Source organism: Anabrus simplex, chromosome 4 (assembly GCF_040414725.1).
Source record: "Anabrus simplex isolate iqAnaSimp1 chromosome 4, ASM4041472v1, whole genome shotgun sequence".
In the NCBI taxonomy this organism is placed as follows: Eukaryota; Metazoa; Arthropoda; class Insecta; order Orthoptera; family Tettigoniidae; genus Anabrus; species Anabrus simplex.
In genome coordinates, this window is record NC_090268.1 from 263,972,750 (window position 1) to 263,993,193 (window position 20,444).

The window sequence follows — 20,444 nt, forward strand, 5'->3', positions numbered from 1 at the left end:
CTGCCTGCTCTATGTAAACACTGAAAAGGAGAGGGGACAAACTGCAGCCTTGCCTTAAATAATAATAATAATAATAATAATAATAATAATAATAATAATAATAATAATAATAATAATAATAATAATAATAATAATAATAATAATAATAATAATAATAATAATAATAATAATAATAATAGGTTAATATTATTCTCGAGTATGGTGTTGGGCTATGGAACTATCTCCCAGTGAGAGTTAGGAAACTGCACTCCATTAACTATTTTATACTAATTTACCGGGACTTCCTCCGGAGTGTGTACCCAGCTTGAATGAACTCATGGGTGAATGCGAGACCGAATAACGTAGTACGCAGGTATTTCCATTTAATGCTATAATTGTAATACGACGCAATACGTTGTAATGATATGTGTAAAGGAGTGGAATCAGAGATAAGGCTTTTTGCAGATGATGTTATTCCGTACAGAGTAATAAATAAGTTATAAGATTGTGAGCAACTGCAAAAAGACCTCGATAATTTTGTGAGATGGACAGTAGGCAACGGTATGATGATAAACAGTGTCAAAAGTCAGGTTGTGAGTCTCACAAATAGGAAAAGTCCTCTCATTTTTAATTACTGCGTTGATGGGGTGAAAATTCCTTTTGGGGATCATTTTAAGTTCCTAGGTGTTAATATAAGAAAAGATCTTCATGGGGGTAATCTCATAAATATGCTTTTTAATAAAGGGTACAGATCTCTGCACATGGTTATGAGGGTATTTAGGGGTTGTAGTAAGGATGTAAAGGAGAGGGCATATAAGTCTCTGGTAAGACCGCAACTAGAGTATTGTTCCAGTGTATGGGACCCTCACCAGGATTATTTGATTCAAAAACTTGGAAAAATCCAAAGAAAAGCAGCTCGATTTGTTCTGGGTGATTTCCGACAAAAAGGAGCAGCGTTACAAAAATGTTGCAAAGTTTGGGCTGGGAAGACTTGGGAGAAAGGAGACGAGGTGCTCGATTAAGTGGTATGTTCCGAGCTGTCAGTGGAGAGATGGCGTGGAATGACATCAGTAGACGAATAAGTTTGAGTGGTGCCTTTAAAAGTAGGATCACAATATGAAGATAAAGATGGAATTCAAGAGGATAAATTGGGGCAAATATTCGTTTATAGGAAGGGGAGTTAGGGATTGGAATAACATACCAAGAGAGATGTTGAATAAATTTCAAATTTCTTTGCGATAATTTAAGAAAAGGCTAGGAAAACAATACATAAGTAATCTGCCACCTGGGCGACTGCCCTAAATGCAGATGAGGATTGATTGATTGATTGATTGATTGATTGATTGATTGATTGATTGATTGATTGATTGATTGATTGATTGATTGATTGATTGATTGATTGATTGATTGATTGATTGATTGATTGATTGATTGATTGATTGATTGATTGATTGATTGATTGATTGATTGATTGATTGATTGATTGATTGATTGATTGATTGATTGATTGATTGATTGATTGATTGATTGATTGATTGATTGATTGATTGATTGATTGATTGATTGATGTAGACCACCAGTCCGCAACGCATGGCTGCATGTTATGTTATGAGTTACTTGCTTGTAATATCGTTAGTATCACCAGCATTACCTTGAGTAATCTAGTTACGTATAGAATTATGTTTTAGTCTATAAGTTACCACATTTCCTGTTTTACATTGCAGATTGTATGCTAAGACCTCTTCTCCACTATCATCACAATCATAATCATCATCTCATTTATTTAATCCTACCAGCAGATGAACTCAGATCATTCGGAATCTAGACGTCTCTACAGACTTCACCTTTCGCGACGTATCTGGCAGGGCCGACCTCCCTATTTAAGCGGGCCGGACGAGCTTAAGTGGTTCAGTTCTGTCTGTCGTTCAGTTGAGCAATGGTTAGTAGTAGACAGGTTCAGTTTGAGTTGAGGAGTGTTGCTGTGGAGCACTGCGTCAGTCAGTGGACAATGACGGCTGAGTGCTGTCAGTGCTGTGTGTGTACTGACGGGGAGTGCGGCTCAGAGTTCAGTTTGAGTTGAGTAGTAATTCCAAGGAATACAGTTCTGCTCGTGCAGTTTGAGCGCCCTGTTCTGCCTCTCGCCGAGGAGTTGAGTCTCTCGTGTCCAGCTACTGTGAGTGAACGTATGTGTCTCTGGTGCAGCGTGGGGGACGTCGGCAAGAGGTAGTGAAGGAAACTTGTTTTGAGTGTACGGATAGTGTACGACATATAGGATTATGAGACTGTGTTGTGCGCGAGCTGTGAAGTAAGTGGCTATGATAGCGTACTTAGAGTGTAAGTGATAGTAGGGGAGAAGTATGTTATGTGATTGTTTTTTGTTTATAAGCGATAGAGTGAACAACCAGTGTAACTTAGTGCGAGCAGAGCGGGAACAACCGGTGTAATTGTGTATACTATATAGTGTAAGTTAGGTTCCTGGTGTATCTGTGTAGTATATTGTATTTTTTTACCACCCCGTCACTCAATAACTGGTGTCAGGTGGTGGTGGTGAGTATTATTTTAAGAGGAAGTACAACTAGGCAACCATCGTCTATATAACACTAATCAGACAGAAAAACTGGAAGGGATCAGACACTTCGAAAAATCTGCCAAATAAAGACAAGGGCCACGAAGGGCATGAAAATGAAAGACTCCTTAAGCCTCGAGTGCTCTAATACCGTCGGGATCGGAAAAGATCAAGAGTTGACCAAGGGAGGTCAGATAGGAGAGATGAAAGTGAGGATCCTGACACAAGTAAATGAAAGCAATGTCAGGACCCATCTAAGGGCCCCGTGATCGGCAAACCACGCTCCCAAGTTAGGAGCCCCTGGGGCCCCATTTAATCGCCTCTTATGACAGGCAGGGGATACCGAGTGTGTTTTTATACAGCCCGCACCCACTAGTGTCAGAATCGAGATAAAATCATTATCATCACAAACAATATTGGTGGTCGCCACACAGCACGATGGAATAGAGAGGATCCAATTAGAGGAAATTCTTACGAAAGGTCCTCCGCCTACGCCAAAATACTGAGGCCGAATATCGCCCGATGTCGAGTGTAGGTCTGTACTCCGAATTTGAGAAGCTCTCACTTTCTATGACGAAGCGCCGTCTCATGTTCCTCGGTCATCTCACTCTCGAATTCCCAACAGCAGAATATCACGCAGAATTCTTGATCTTCACATTTGGAAATGAACCACTCCCGGGGCAACTGTAATGAAGGAGGTTCTGAACGGTGTCTCGGAGGCACTAGTTCAAGAAAGAAGTGTCAAAACCTGGGTACATGGGATAAAGGATCTTCCGAGAAAAGTTCGAAGAAAAACTGACGCAAGAGGTCTGAAGAGCGTAGAATTACATTCTGCACCAAGATGAACGAGTAGAGGAAATTCAGAAAGGCTGCCAAGTGTTAAACGTGGACACAAGTGGCCGATATATGTAAAAATATGACGATGATGACTTTATTTATTGATTTATTTATCAATCTATTTATTTACTTGTTTATTTGTTATTAATTACTTTCCGCAATTCTGACAGAAGAAAGGTCCACTGAAAAAGGACGAGCTCCATATACATATAAAACCTTTCCTAGACCAGTGCTAAATTAGATATTATTTACAATATTTACAGGGTTTACTAAATACATTATTAACAATTAATGCGTAATGTATATGTGATAGGAACATAACTTCCCGCTCATCATTCTTAAAGACGACCAAGTATATTTTTACAAGCTGTACGATATGGAAGGGACTTATTTCCGTTCTAAAATACGACTACCGGTAGTGGTAGCATTTAAAGTCTGATTTTTGTCACCAGATGGCAGACCTATCCTTTATTCTCGATGAGCATGGAACATTTTCCCTCCATTAGATGTGAGAGTTCAAAATGGCGGCACTCAATTGGCACAATGTTTAATATTGTGATATTTCTTGTGAATTTGTTTAGCTTCAGGACGCATTTTAAATATCGCTGATACTGTTTCGATATTGTCGTACACACCGGGGAAGATTACTGAGGTGAGTTAAGTTAATAACCAATAAGTTAATGTGATAATTTATAAGAATAATTGTAGTGTGTACCATAGACGTAGGTGGCCAATAACTGTAACTGAAGAAATTCCATTATATATGTAGCTATTGGCCACCCCAGCCAATAGCTGTGTTTTGGGAGTCGATAAAAATCGTGGGTTTTATGTGGTAGACAAGCTTCTTATATGATCAGAATATCAATATTCCTTGGATTATGTAATAAAAGCAGCCTATACAGTTATTGGCCGGGTGGCCAATAACTGTTTTTGGGGTGGTCCATTACTGTAATACTTTTTGATTGGTACTTTGTGGGTAATTTTAAATGCCTACACTTCCAAAATACGGTCCTGCTGATATGGAAGCAGCAATAGAAGAAATACACAATGATCCTGATAAATCTCTGAGAGCCGTGGCGAAAAAATATGGCCTACCAAGAACCAGTCTAAAATTTAAACTGTAAAACCCTGCTCACAAAGGTTCTTTCGGTCCATCACCAGTTCTCACGAAGGAAGAGCAGGATACTTTAGTCAGGTAAGCCTAAGATGATTCAAAATGAACATTAAATTGAGAGATACACTATTTGCCTTATTGCTATGGTTCTTAACAATGAAAGGGAAATTTAATCTTTCTAGGTGTATTCCCGAAATGGCAAGGAAAGCTTTCCTGAGACATAGAGAAGACATAATTTCCAGCGTACAGAATTTTTTGACATTAAATCCACGGCCGAACCCTTTTCGGAACAACCGCCCAGCTGAAGGCTGGCTGAAGGTAATAAGATATTCGTAGAACTGTTTATTAGTATATATGCAATTGTAAATTATTTTGAAAATATTGAGTTCTCTTCTTTGTTTATAGGCTTTCCTGCGTCGTCATCCTCAGATAACAGACAGAACAAGTGAGTCAGTAACAGCAGCATGTTCATGTGTTTCGGAGGTGATGTTAGGAAGTGGTTTTGCGAAGTAAAGGAGTATATTAAAGAGAAAAACCTCGAAGAGGCTATGAGAGACCCATCTAGAGTCTTCAACGGAGACGAAACAGGTTTCCAAATATGTCCCTCAACGGGTCGAGTGCTAGTCAAGAAGGGGGCAAAAACGTCTTTTCGGTACAGGAGGGATCTTCTAAGGAGAACATCACTGTTATGTTCACCTTTTCCAGCCAGTGGGAGAACATGTTGCCCAATGATTGTCTATCCCTACAAAAGTATTCCTGAAAAGATTTCAGAACCTGTTTCCAAGGAAGGGGGAATCACTCGAAGCGACAGAGGGTGGATGACTTCCGAGGTATTTTTTGAATACATAGCAAATGTGTTTCACCCCTTTCTTGTGTCTGAAGGTATAACATTGCCAGTAGTATTGTTTGTTGACGGACACAAGTCACAACTAACTTATCAATTAAGTGTCTTGCGCCGTGATTTACAGATTGAGATAAAGCACTGTATCCAAATGCTACCCACATATTACAACCTGCCGATGTTGCTGTGTTTCGTCCCCTCAAAGTATGCTGGCGAAAGGCATTGCATAATTCGTATTCTAATCATCCAGGTGAGGTTCTAAACAAATTGCCATTTACTCCTTTGCTGAAGAAGGTAGTTGAGTCTGCTGCCAAACCTGAAACCCTGGCAAAAGGTTTTGAACAATGTGGTATTTGTCCTTTAAATCCTGATGCAGTAGATTACACCAAATATCTTAGTAAATCTAACGTGACAGCGGTCCCGAAGGAACAGGACAGATTTCCTGCAATTATGAAAATATTTCAAATGTAATTATGAATTATGACACATTTTTCAGCATTGTAGGAGTTGAAAAAGTTGAAATATTTCAGAATAGCAATGGCGCGATTCTGCGAGAAAGCAGCGAAGATTTCCTTTCTTTGTTCCGAATATGGAAATATTTCAAGAAAGAGAAGAACTTCAGGCGAATGTCAGGCGCTGAATCACGCAACGCAGCAAGTGGCATGATTCAGTGTAACAGCCACTCATCCAATCTAAAGGATATTGATTGCCAATCCACTAGTAGAACACCTGAGAGAAAAGGGACAGTAAATATCGGTAGCAATAATGCCTCGCAGCATAGCCAAATAAGAGCAGAAACTAGCAATGCCTCAAGCAAGAGAATGTACACAGGTGAGGAGGAAAAGTGTTCAACCAGCACAACTACCTCAGTAATCAAAAGAGCCCGTTTAGGCCATATGGAAGAATTTTTTGTTTGGCCTGAAACTCCTAACCGTAAAGGAAAGAAGATCACAGACAGACAGCCATTTGCTGTGACATCAAAAAAATATCGACATGTTTGAGATGAAGCGCCTTGCAAAGCTTGCCGCAGAGAAAGAGAAAGAACAACGGAAAAGTAAACGTCCAGAACTTAAAGGGGGAAAAGGAATGAAAGGCAAGCAACAGACGCACAATTAAAAGAAAATTATTTGGGAAAGGTGGAAATGTTTTATCGTGTTGCATTTGCCATGGCAGGGTGAAAAAATGGGAGGGAAATACGTTGTGAGGATTGCCGCAGATCGTTTCACGAAAAATGTGTACCTACAAAAATCATATTCCCCTGCCATTTCTGCTACGATGTGAAATCTGCCAGTGAAATTGAATATTTCAGTGACAATAGTGAGCATGATCATGATGATGATGAAGTAGATGAACTATATAACCTAGTAAAACGTAGAACTTATCACTTTGTTCCAAGGAAAGTATGATACACTGTAATAAAAGAGTTTATAGATTGTTCAGTAAACCCATGATACGTCACTAGTAGAAATACTAAGTGGCCAATTACTGTCAGAAGTGGCCAATAACTATACATTCCTACAATCTTACAAATAATTGAATATGTAAATTTGTAGCATTATTTTATCACAAGTGTCCTAGTCCTTATTGTATTAGAAATAAATAACATGCCAAAAATCTTTTTAAAAAAATTATTGCTGCCATTCATGAATTTTATTGAATAACAAACTTCAAATTATCCTTAAGTGCCCAACAACTGTATGGTTTACCCTACCTCTACTGGGTTTCAATTCGCGATATTGGGAGCTGGCTGCTGACATTCCACCATTGCGAGCTCGTCGTACATCGGTGATTAATTTTGATTAGAATGACTTCCCTTCTAGTTTTTCAGAAGGACGTTGCCCTGCGAATCCTTGCAGTCAAAGCTGTCGGTTTTCTTTTAATGAGACCTCACCATGAAAATCTAGGGATCCCGTGGCTATACCACGATATGAAAAACACACCAAACTATACTACAGTCTTGGGTAGTTTTTATTCTATTTTAATCGTTCCTCTAGCTAAACCTCAATCCTTTCTTCACATCTGGCTTCTTTCTTTAAAGAGCGGTTCTTCAGGCACTTCATCTTCTTGGAAATGGCTTGAAAGTATTGGAACGGGAATCAGATATTGTCTAGATTGGGTACTGAGTGAACGGATATGGAACGGTGTCAGGCAGGAAATAAACCGCCTCCAGGAATGTGTGAGGCCGCCGAGATCAAAACGATGCCGCCACAAATGATAAAATCTCAGCCCCTGTTGACACGGCACGTCGCAATCAGACACGCACACTAATGCATTGCCATCTCCTTTTCCCAACCATTTGTCTGGAAGAGCATCCTTCCTTGTTATCTGAACTTCATCGTGTGGAATGGCAAACACTAGAAGACATATTGTACAGTAGAGTACAATCTCCGCTTCTTCATTGTTTCTTTCTACCCTTCTGAGCTAACCGTAGGAAATTAGCTCATTAACTACTGAAAGCAAATTGGTGGTGGTAATGGTACTAGCTGCTTCATTTTGAGACTAGGAGTAATTTATACAAGTCCTCGTCACTTAGCGAGAAACTTAACAAAAGAACCTACGCAGAGCTGAAATAATCTAGGGGCGTCATATCCGAGTGGCGTAGTAACTGTATTCTCACTAACGTGACCACTGTTCGAATCCCGAGCAATGCATGTGGGCAGTGACGTACGCATCATTTCGCGAAGTGGGTGCGGCGATATTTGTTTTAAAGACTGGTTACTACTTATTGCTCCATTCCGCTTCAGTATATTCTTGTGTTGAATATAACTGGTTTGTCAATTTTCCCCTTGGGAAGGTCAAATGGCCATAAATGACCTCTCGGTCATGGCCATCCATCAACGGTTGCTGGGTAACATCACACATTTTGTTGCCTACCACTAATTCAGATGACAGCCAGCCGTAAGATCCAAGCTACACACTCTGCATATCGGCCAGATAGCCCTATTTTTTTTTTAAAGTCATACCTTACAAATCGTCGCCAGTGTGTAGTTGTAAATAATCAACGATACCGTTGTACGCAGAATATACCACAGAGACGTGACAATTCAATTCAAAAATCCCACGTACACTGACTAGAATTCGAACCGTAGCCCGTTTAGTGAGATGCCTGGGAAAATGTTGCTCTGCTCCTCTTCTCCGGATATACATAGCAAATGTCAGCAGCAACGAGGTCGCATGGGATCATGTTTGATGGGTTGCCGGACAATTGCGGTCACGGACATTTGCGGTCATCGGACATTTGCGGTCACTGAGATAAACGTGTGCCCACTCACAGAAATTCCCCAGTTGTCACAGGACATTTGCGGTCACTGCAGCAGGGGTTGGGCCTCATTAACTTAATCTCGGGTATCCCCGCTAACCTGCCTGAGTTCCTGCTCGTTCCTTGCAGATCAACATTTTTCTTTCGCGAGCATTATTTAGAGATTGATGCCTTCAGCTACAAACACCATTCTATACCGAAACTTCCTGGTGTGAGTACTGTATATACTATTGTGTGCTGTAGCTCAATCTTGAAGGTAAGAGGAGGAAGACGAAATATGTGGAGAAAGATGACAGAATTGAAAGAACCATTAAGAAGTATGAAGAAACCAATGAAATCAGGTCTTGTTTAAAGGCAAATTCTTACATAGAGAAACTAGCGTAATCTTCTTGCTTCTTCAAGTAATCCTAATGTAAATAGGTATGTACAAAGGAACAACATTATAACGACGCTTACCATCCAGTTTTCTCCGAAAAATATGTTAGCGTGACGTTCGACTACCAGAAATAAATAAATAAATTAACGATGGATTAACTTTTGTTTTTCTAAAAATGAAGTACTTGTGCGGAATAAAACAGTGTCTTTTACCTTGACCTACCTTTAATTATTCCACAATAAATAAATAGGAAAAATATTTTTTTGAATTAGCCTCTGATGTTTGTATATAAAAATTCACTTTGTGGTGTATTAGAGGTTAAATATCAAATTTACGGTCTTGTGCATCTGCGTCACTGTTTATGTCGTGGTAGCCACGGGACCTTTCCGTGATGGTGGTGATTACTATTTTTGTGAGAAAGCAGAATGGTGCCACCATCCTCCCTTAAAACTAACCAGAAAGCAATTTGAATAGGACCGACTCTCTTTTAGGGAAAAAGAAGGGAAAGTCCACGAAGGACGTGAAAATGTAAGACTCCCTGGGCTTGGCAAATATCGTACCAGGTCGGAAGAGACAAGATAGGCCGTATAGGAAATAGAATGGAATATATTTATTTATCATCCACATGATGTTACGCACAACATGACATGACTTGTTCTTCTCCTTCAGAAACGCCCAGGTGACGATTTCATGTTGACTTTCCCTTTACTTTCTGTGCATATAACCATTTGCCTTATTAGTAACTGTCAAATCCATTACAGCACACAACAGTAAATACTTACACCGGGAAGTTTCGATATAGAATTGTGTTTGTATCTGAAGGTATCAGTCTCTAAATAATGCCCGCGAGAGAAAAATATTGATCTGCAAGGAGCGAGCAGGAACTCGGGCAGGTTAGCGGGGGTACCCCGAGATTAAGCTAATGAGGCCCACTCCCTGCTGCAGTGACCGCAAATGTCCTCTGACAACTGGGAAATGTCTGTGAGTGGGCAAAAGTTTGTCTCAGTGACCGCAAATATCCGTGATTTTGTGATGACCGCAAATGTCCGTGACCGCAAATGTCCGGACACCGTTTGATGGACGTACGCCTGTAATTTCCATCCAGGGTAACATGACTCATCTCGCACGCAGAGACAGCATCATCCAACCTGTAGTTACAGGAGTTGCTACAACTGTGGATGATAATGCTCGAGGCCATCGAGCCAGAGTAGTTAATCAGTTTCCTGCGAGGCATTGCATACGTCGAATGGTGTGGCCGGCATATTCTGCGGACATGAATTGCGTTGAACATGCATGGCGTGAACTGAAGAGAGTATCGTCAACCTCCTATTATGTTTCAATTCTTCAATAAGAAAATACAAGTTCAGCTGGTAGTGGCAGGGTAGGATTTAACCCAGTAACAGCCCGACCCCCCCCCCCCTCATGTCTTCTTGGTTATGCCAGTGCATAGGGGAATTTTTTACATTTAAAGTCACCGTGATTGTGATCACGATATAAACAATCGCTTAAAACTAGACTTGCTTTTTGAAATAATCTAGGCTAACCGAGTAGCCTTTAGTACAAAAAGTAAGAAAACAGAAAAACAAGAAAAGAAAACTGTTCATATCGCAATCATAATCACGGAACCTCCCATTGTACGGGGAATATACAAAAGAGACGTGACACTTCAGTTCAAAAATCCCAGGTACATCGGTCGGGATTCGAAACGTAGCCGCTTTGGTGAAATGCCTGAGACAGTGTTATTCGACTCCCCCTCTGCAAAGAGAAAGAACCGATGATAGTGCAGACATCATTGGCCTTCCATCTACATACCGACTACTATCCTTTTATCTCCGAGGATTTGCCTCGTGTGAGTATGGAGAAACGTTGGAAGACCATCTTTAGTACTTCTCACAGCGAGAATCTAACCCACCATCTCTCGAAAGCACTATCCATACGCCCATTCAGCTCTCTTGGTGTGGTTATCTTAATGATGATTTTTAAATTATTTATTTATTTATTTATTTATTTATTTATTTATTTATTTATTTATTTATTTATTTATTTATTTATTTATTTATTTATTTATTTATTTATTTATTGTGTGGCTTTTAGTGCCTGGAGTGTCCGAGGACATGTTTAGCTCGCTTTGTGCAGATCTTTCTATTGGCCCATGGGTGACCTACACGTCTGGGTGTGGGATGATAATGAAGATGATAATGAGGTAGGGAGAGGGTGAAACCCGGTGTCGGCGCATAGCCTAATCCTGTCAAATAACACCAAGGGGTCTGCTCAAGGCTTTGATGGTGATGACGATGATGATGATAGGTTGTAACCGTTGTCTTACGGGGCCTAACTTCTAGGTCAACAGACACTTATAATTATCTGTTTCGTGGACACGAATGTAATTCAACTCAAATGATATCAGAATTATTGCTGAGTGCCGCTCCTCTTCCGGATCACGAAACTGTCAAAAGAGCCAAAGCAATTGCAATGAAATCAGAACATCACTGCACGCCTACCTTTGTTTCATAGACTGTGCACAGCAAAACGAAATGAGGATTATGAAGAGGAATCCGCCAGCTTCCTCGTTTGCATTAATAAAAGATTACTGTATATTAATAATACACACAAGCTTATGTATGCCTATAGATGACGAACATATCACACTGCATAATATTTTAGCTTCTATTCTAAACGAGACCAGAAGCATTAAAACCCTAATGGTTTGATGTACTCATATATTACACGTCTTAGAAAATTAGATCGAGGAAAGCAACAGGAAACTATTTCACTCCTAATTTCCCTAGAAACCCTCTTCAGTGACGCCTAGGTTATGACAGATGATTATACAGTTGTTGAGAATCAAACCAGCCTTGGGGCTGAATACCCAATATACAAAGGAAATTCGATTTTTAAAGCGTTAAAACCTCATGTTTGGTATGTGACTTCACAATAGAACAATCAGCACTTTTCTGTAGTACATACACAAGGTCATTCTACGCCATCAGTAATTTATTATAACATTATCATTGATATGATGACAACATTATTTTTACCATTAAATTTAGTATAATTATGTTGATTTGTCATTCGCCTAAGTTTCATTAAAATCTGTGCGGACCCTCCCAAATTGTTTCCTTGTGAGTAAAACTTCCTATCAGGCTGCATTTCACCCAAAAATTCGCGTTTCTCGCCGGTGGGTGGCAGCCTCCGTGGCTCAGGCGGAAGCGCGCCTGCCTCTCACCGTTGGGTTCCATGGTTCTAATCCCAGTCATTCCATGTGAGAGTTGTGCTGAACAAAGCAGAGGCGAGACAGGTTTATCCCTGGGTTCTCCGGCTTTCCCTGTCATCTTTCATTCCTGCAACACTCTCCAATATCATTTCATTTCATCTGTTAGTCATTAATTATTGCCCCAGAAGAGTGCGATTGGCTTCGGCAGCCGGCACAATTCCTATCCCCGCCGCTAGATGGGGACTTCATTCATTCCATTCCTGATCCTGTCGAATGACTGGAAACAGGCTGTGGATTTGCATTTTCAGTTTGCTGTGGGTGGGGACAGAGAGTATTATCTCAGCATCCACTGTCTGTCGTAAGAGGCGACTAAAATGAACATTCCCTCAGGGGCTGCCACTTCGGGAGCTTGGTTTGGGCCTCCAGCTGAGGTTACTATTGCCTCCAATTATTTGTACCAGGCTCCTCACGTTCATCTTTCCTATCCGACCTCCATTGTTCTCTTTCGATCCCAGCGGTATTAGATTTACAAGGTGTCGGATGTCTGTCATTTTTCACTTCCTTCGTCGCCCTTCCCTTTTCTTTGACGATATTCTTCGCAGGATCATACTTCTTCTTTATTCTCTTCTGATTTTAGTTACGAGGAGATGGTTGTACTTCCTCTTTAAGGAACGATATCCACCATCATATTCGTGATAAGAGTTAAGGATGGGAATCGGTAGCAGTTTACAACCCCAACCGCGAAACTAATGAGGTGGTAATAATTAATTGTCACTATTAATACTAAATCGATAACCGCACTGCTATGAATAGACTCCAGCTAATCAGCGTTCCATTTCCTTCCTATAATTATCAAAGGAGAATAACTATGGTGTGAATCTAATTATATTTTTCATTAACCCTTTCAGACCTGAAAGAAAACTGGAGGCGTGAATTTTTGTTTGTATGTCAAAAACTGACCAAAATTCTCCTCAATACACATATTGATAATTTATTTTACAAAATAAAAACTAACATCCGAAAAAAAGGACCCACACAATTGTGCGTATCAAAATTCAAAACCTCGTTGTATCACATACGATGATGTATCTTCAAAATTTACGTTCACTAACCAATGTACACACTTCATTGAATATATTCCGGTATTCAGTAAAGCTTCTAGATTAATATAAACGCAATAAATAAATACTTACTTTTGGCACTACTGCTTCTCGTCATCTCGTCGATCAACTGTGCTTTTTAAACTCTTCTTCCTTCGCCCTGGCGGTCAAGCGCATACTAAAAACAATTGAAATAGACGCCACGTGTCTCGCACAATCACTGCAGTCCAGTCTAGCGCCGAAAAAACATCAAATACGGTCAGGGATAAACAAAATACGAACCCGCACAATTGTGCGTACTCGGTGTGAAATGTTGGAGCACATTATATTATAGGTAGGGCCTATGTTGTCTCTATTTTGACGAGTCTTAGTAGTCAGAGGTTTATTTCACTTCTGCCTCTTTACCGCCAGTGTGATGCCTTCCTTAGCAATATTGTATCGTTTTCTTTACCAGGTCCTCTTGAATTTCACATCAGATAGTTCATCTGTTGGATCTCACGAGATTCAAACAACCTTGTACAAGTCCTCAGTCCAGGATTAAAATCGTTGGACGAATCGAGAATCGAGCCCGGGACCTCCGGATAAGCGGTACACACGCTACACCTACGACACGGGGTGGCACATACGGTTTGTCGACCATCACAATTTTAAGTCTTTTGTTTTTTTGTTTTTTAGTCGTTGGGCTCTTTCATTTCAGCCTCTCTACCGTCTATCTTGAAACACAGCCTAGATTAAACCAATAGTAATTCGGTTCTCCTCGCGATTAGAATTATTGCTGGAAAAAATTTCCAAGAACTCTGTTAACATAAATCACTAGTGATTGAATTTCAAGAAACGTACCCGTTTCCTTTGACGCTCAATAACTTTTTGATGAGCCTGTACAGAAGCAGGAGGTAGCATCTTCGCTACTTCCCGACCACCCATCGCGATGACGGTGACACTTGTCCATAGCTCGTAACCCCTCTTGTACTCTTGCTTCGCTGCCGATAAATATGTACATATATGTAGATTGATAAATATGAAGCACATCGGAGAATATGATTGAATTTATAAATAATATTAGATTGCGAAACGGACGACAACAAATGAAATTCCATTAATAAATCAAACAAAAATTGTTATGGTATACATTAATACAACAAGCTTGAGCTATGTGTCACTGTCACCCGCACACTGCTGGTTGGTGAACAATGAGACGAATCTTCTTTAATTACAGGTCCCGACAGGTTAAAGTGCACACCGCAGACAGAGTACACGCCATTATGTTCAGCTCTTCTGTAGTCTTTACAATGCCACGGCAGTTGTTTCTCGCTGAACATGTGTTGTTGACTCTTTCCCCTCCAATACTATATCCAAGCTTTTTATGGAATTTACATACAGAAATATTCTTTTTCTCTCTGTATCTAGCCTTATTGCCTATAAACAGCAATTAGTCGTTCGCCTTCCTATTTCTTCTTCCTCTTCTTCTTCAGTTCACAATCCCAGGATTGGTTTTCAGAACATTTCCATACTTCCCAGGCTTTGGCAAGTCTTTTCTGCTCTCTCTACAACTGGCAATGTAAGGCAGTCTGGATCTCGTCCTATAATCGTTTCCATTTACTCAGATGCCTCGAATGGAACGAACTAGATGTTTCTTCTCTCCTTAAACATGCTGAGTTGTGATTTCTCAACATTTCTACAAAATATAATACATGGTTCAGCCGGCCCCGTGGTGTAGGGGTAGCGTGCCTGCCTCTTACCCGGAGGCCCCGGGTTCGATTCCCGGCCAGGTCAGGGATTTTTACCTGGACCTGAGGGCTGGTTCGAGGTCCACTCAGTCTACGTGATTAGAATTGAGGAGCTATCTGACGGTGAGATAGCGGCCCTGGTCTAGAAAGCCAAGAATAACGGCCGAGAGGATTCGTCGTGCTGACCACACGACACCTCGTAATCTGCAGGCCTTCAGGCTGAGCAGCGGTCGCTTGGCAGGCCAAGGCCCTTCAAGGGCTGTACAGTAGTGCCATGGGGTTTGGTTTGGTTTATAATACATAGTTCGTGGTGTACGTTACTGCAGTTCGTGAACCAGGGGCAACAGTTAAATGGCCTTTTAAGTGGTCTTAAGTCTCGGGATACCTGTTGCTGTGAAACAGGATTGGGCTTCACGGATATATTCTGAGCCATGACACTCCTTGTGCTCAGGTGGCTAGTAATATACCAACCACCAGTGGCCGTAATCCTTTATAGGAGAGATCTCACTGGGACTATGTGTAAATAACGTAGCATCCTGCTTCACAGAATTTACCGTGCTCAAAATATTTTATCAAGCCTCTGACCTATAGGGAAAACTGAGTCCCATTTCTATCTGACAAGACCGAGCTCAATAGCTGCAGTCGCTTAAGGGCGGCCAGTATCCAGTATTCGGGAGATAGTAGGTTCGAACTCCACTGTCGGCAGCCCTGAAGATGGTTTTCCTGGGTTTTCCATTTTCACACTAGGCAAATAATGGGGCTGTACTTTAATTAAGGCCACGGACGCTTCCTTCCTACTCCTAGCCCTTTCCTGTCCCATCGTCGCCATAAGACCTATCTGTGTCGGTGCGACGTAAAGCAACTTGCTCCATCTGACAAGCGAAGGACTGCTTGGAAACGACTTGACGAACGAAGTGGAACTCGATTGGGAACTATCAATATTCATGAAGCTTATGGAAGGAAGAAAGAATAACTGCCTGAGAAAGGCAGTTTCTCTCTGGATATCTTACGAGTTAATGAAATTCGGGTAAAGAGAGATCACGATGAAAAGATAGGGGATCATAAAGTGTCATTTCCAGGTGTTAAAAGGGAAAGAGCACAGTGTGGGCTAGAACTGTTGATTAGGAATACTATTGCACGCAGCATAGGCTCTGCTAGGCACGTAAATTAGCGAATGATGTAGGTAGTTGAAGGAATTAGTAATTAGATTAGCGTGGAATGTTAGTAAGGTACCTTCTGATTGGACGAAATAATAATTACACCTATCTAAAAGCAACGGAACTGGAAGGGTTGCCACAATTGTCAAGGTATTTCACTGATCAGTATACCAGGCAAGGTGTTCACTGGCAATTTGGACTGGAGGGTGCGATGAGTGGTTGATAAGTAGTATGAAAACCAGTGTGGGTTCAGACCAGAGAGGGGCTATCGGGATCAGATTTTCAGAATGCGCCAGGTAATTGAAAAATCCTACGAGAGGATCGGGCATCTCGGATGTATTCTGAGTCATGACCCTCCTTGTATTCAGGTGGCTAGGACTATACCACCCACCAGTGGCCCTAATTCGTTATAGGTGAGATCTCACTGGGACTGTGTGTAAGTAACGGTGGTATGTTTCGTAGATATAGAGTAGGCATATGACAGGGTACCGAGGGAAAAGATGTTAGCCGTGCTTGGAGATTAGGAAATTAAGTGTAGATTATTAAGAGCAATCAAAGGCATTTATGTTGACAATTGAGCTGCAGTATGAATTGATGGTAGAATGAGTTCTAGGTTCAAGGTACACACAGGCGTTGGAAAAGGGTGTAATGTTCCACTTTTGTTATTCATAGTTTATATTGATCATCTAGTGAAAGGTATAAAACGGCCGGGAGGGATTCAGTTAGGTGGACTGTAGTAAGCAGTTTGGCCAATGCCAACGACTTAATAGCAGACTGTGCTGAAAACCTGCAATTTAATATCTTTGAATATGGAAATAGGTGCGATGAGTATGATATATATATTTACAATTTTGGCTTTACGTCGCACCGACATAGATAGGTCTTATGGCGACGATGGAATAGGAAAGGCCAAGGAGTGGGAAGGAAGCGGCCGTGGCCTTAGTAAAGGTACAGCCCCATATTTTCCCGGTGTGAAAATGGGAAAACACGGAAAACCATCTTCAGTGCTGCCGACAGTGGGGTTCGAACCCACTGTTTCCCGAATGCCAGCTCACAACTGCGCGGCCGTAACCGCACGGCCACTTGCTCGGTGATATGAAAATTAGAGCAGGTAAGAAACCTAAGAGAACTGAGTATCAGATTGGGAGTACAACTACAACTACAGCTACAAGTGAGTCTAAACGAAAGTGCAGCAAATCTAATGGAGTTTGCTCGCAGTTGCTGTCAACAGTATTCCTTAAGAAAGAAGTCAGTCAACGGACGAAACTTTACACCGATCTGCTTTTAGACCAACATTGCTTTATGAGAAAGAAAGCTGGGTGGATTTAGGATATGTATGTTATTGATACACTGCCCTTGGGCGGTAGAGGTGGGATCCCTCGCTGAGTCCGAGGGAAAAACCGAACCTGGAGGGTAAACAGATGATGATGATGATGATGTTATTGATAAGTTAGAAACAACAGACATGAAAGTAGCGAGAATAGTAAGTGGTACACGTAGGTGGGAACGATGGCAAGGGAATACTCGGAATGAAGAGATAAAGGCTAGTTAGGAATGAACTCTATTGATGGAACTGGCTTCGGTAGTGGTGTCATGTGCAGCGAATGGAGGAGGATATGTTACCTAGGAGAGTAATGAACTCGGTCATGGAGGGTGAGAAGCGAAGGGAGACCAAGACAACGATGTTAATACACAGTTTTGAATGATTTAAAGATGCAAAACAAAATCATCTCCGTACAGTTTATGAAAGCCCTTGGAGGGGTGCAAGGTAAAGACTTGCACTAACCGTAACCTCGGTACTTGATGGAGTAGAGTGGTTAGTTCTACGCCCGTCCGCCTTTGGCTCCAAGAAGTAACCTGGTACTTATTTTTGGTGTCGGCTGAGTGCACCTCCAGAAGTAGAAATCTCGGTTCTTAAATATTTCGACTTCCAGACGAAGAATCGAACCCAGATCCTTCCGGGTGTACCAAGCACGCCTTTACCGCCTCGGACAGATAGCCCCTGCTTCAGAGATACGAGGTATGGAACTAAATGAAGCCACAGAGCTAGTTACAAATAGAGGATTGTGGAGGCGTTTAGTAAATTCTCAGCGGTTTGCAGATTGAACGTAAAAAAGGCGTGTAAAAATACATGACAGAACTTTACTGGCCAACGTTCTGAGGTGAAATATTTTACATAGCGGTTTTCGCAGACTCAACGGCCTACTATACGGTGGCCAGACTTCGACACAGCCAAGGTCAACTAGATATACAAGCCATAAGGCTCTCCCTCCACTTCGGGCGCTACGTCACACGAGCCGCCAGCCGCTTCACTTCTCGCCAGTGACTTGTAGGCTGATCTGAACCTCGTAGCAGTGAGGCTATCGATGGTGTTGAATGACTTAAACGCGTGTGAACATTGTGAATTAAGGCCACGTCGTATTGTACACCTGGTTGTAGAATCAACTACAGTTCAAAACAGCCTAATATTTCAGTGTTTAAATTTCCTACTGGCTTGTTTCGGAAACAAAAGTGGATCATAGCCATCCGTCGAACAGAATTCATCCCTTCAGCAAGCTCAGTTGTGTGCATAAAACACTTCGACGAAGTTTCGTAATTAGGAACGATTCTGTTAAAAGACCTGATGAGTCTCTTTTAACTGTAAAACCTAACCATTTAAAACTCTCAAACGATGCTATTCCCAAGTTTGAAAATGTGCCTGCCTATCTGTCTAAAAGTCTTCCAACACCGAGCAAAAATCCTATTCAAAGACAAGAAGAAATTGAAAAACGGGAAGAGGAAGGAAAGAAAGAAAGCTGAGGAAGAATATGACAGGATCAAGGACTTCGATGACGTTCAGGGTAATTTCAGTATTAAACGCAAATTAGATTTGGACAAAGTTTCCGTCAACTTTGATGATGATGATGATGATGATGATGATGATGATGATGATGATGATGATGCTTGTTGTTTTAAGGGTCCTATCATCGAAGGTCATCGGCCCTTCCGTCAACTTTAACAGCCAAAGTCTGTATTTTCAAAATGTATATGACTGAGGAAAATATTCCGAAAATTAGTACTTCCTTAACATTAAACGAGGCTCTTGATTTTAAAGCCATAAAACATGGTATTTTAATGAGTGATAACCCTGATATACGTGCATTAGGTGACGAGGGCAAGATATTAAAATGGTCAAATTAGAAAAGTATTTGTAACTTCCTGTTTAGACCTGCTTGTAACTCAAAAGTGACTGTCCACGACAAAATAGAATCTGTACACAAAATATTCGATGAAATTGAAAGTGAAGTTGATGAGTGTATCATTACTGATAAATTATAATTTTGTAAGGAACAGTTAAATATAGCCTTTGCAAAGAATGTATTTTACTCCTGTATTCTAATAACATGGTTCACTTCAATATTTTTCGCATTTCCTGAGGCGTAAAAGAAGATAAGACAGTCAACGTTTCTTACAATGCCTCACCCGGTTATTCACAGTCTTTTGCTGCAAAACTAGGCACGGGAAATTCGAGTATTGATGATTCACATTGGAATTACTTGAAAAAAAAACTAAAATTGTTAAAGGAGCATGAAATATTTTGTAACTTGTTGGATGGAGTCTACATAAAACGTGAGCTGAACTATAAAGAACGAAAGGTTTTATTTTTGTTTTTGCTTGTGGCTTTACGTCGCACCGACACAGATAGGTCTTATGGCGACGATGGGATAGGGGAGGCCTAACAGCTGGAAGGAAGCAACCGTGGCCTTAATTAAGGTACAGCCCCAGCATTTGCCTGGTGTGAAAATGGGAAACTACGGAAAACCATCTTCAGGGCTGCCGACAGTGGGATTCGAACCCACTATCTCCCGATGCACGTTCACAGCCGCACGCCCCTAACCGCACGGCCAGATCGCCCGCTAGGAAGAAAGGTAGGGGGAGTTGCTTTTAGTAGTAAAAGCGGAGAAAATAACACTACATTAGCTACAACTGCACAAACTTTTATGTTGTCATCCAGTTAAAAAAAAGACGTTGATTTGTTTCCATGTAAGAACCTAACGTGACATTTCTTAGAAGAACTAACTTTGCAAGTCTTTAAAGTATTAACAGATAGGCCTATAGCTTATAAGGTAGCATGCATAATTTCTAATAATAACAGTGTTAGTAGGAAAATGTTTGAAAAGCTGTGCAAAAGCAATTTACAGACCACTTTTCAAAATCCATTTGGCGAAACACACACACAAAAAGTTGTTTGATACTGGTCATTTATTTAAAATCTTAATAAATAACTGGCTTAA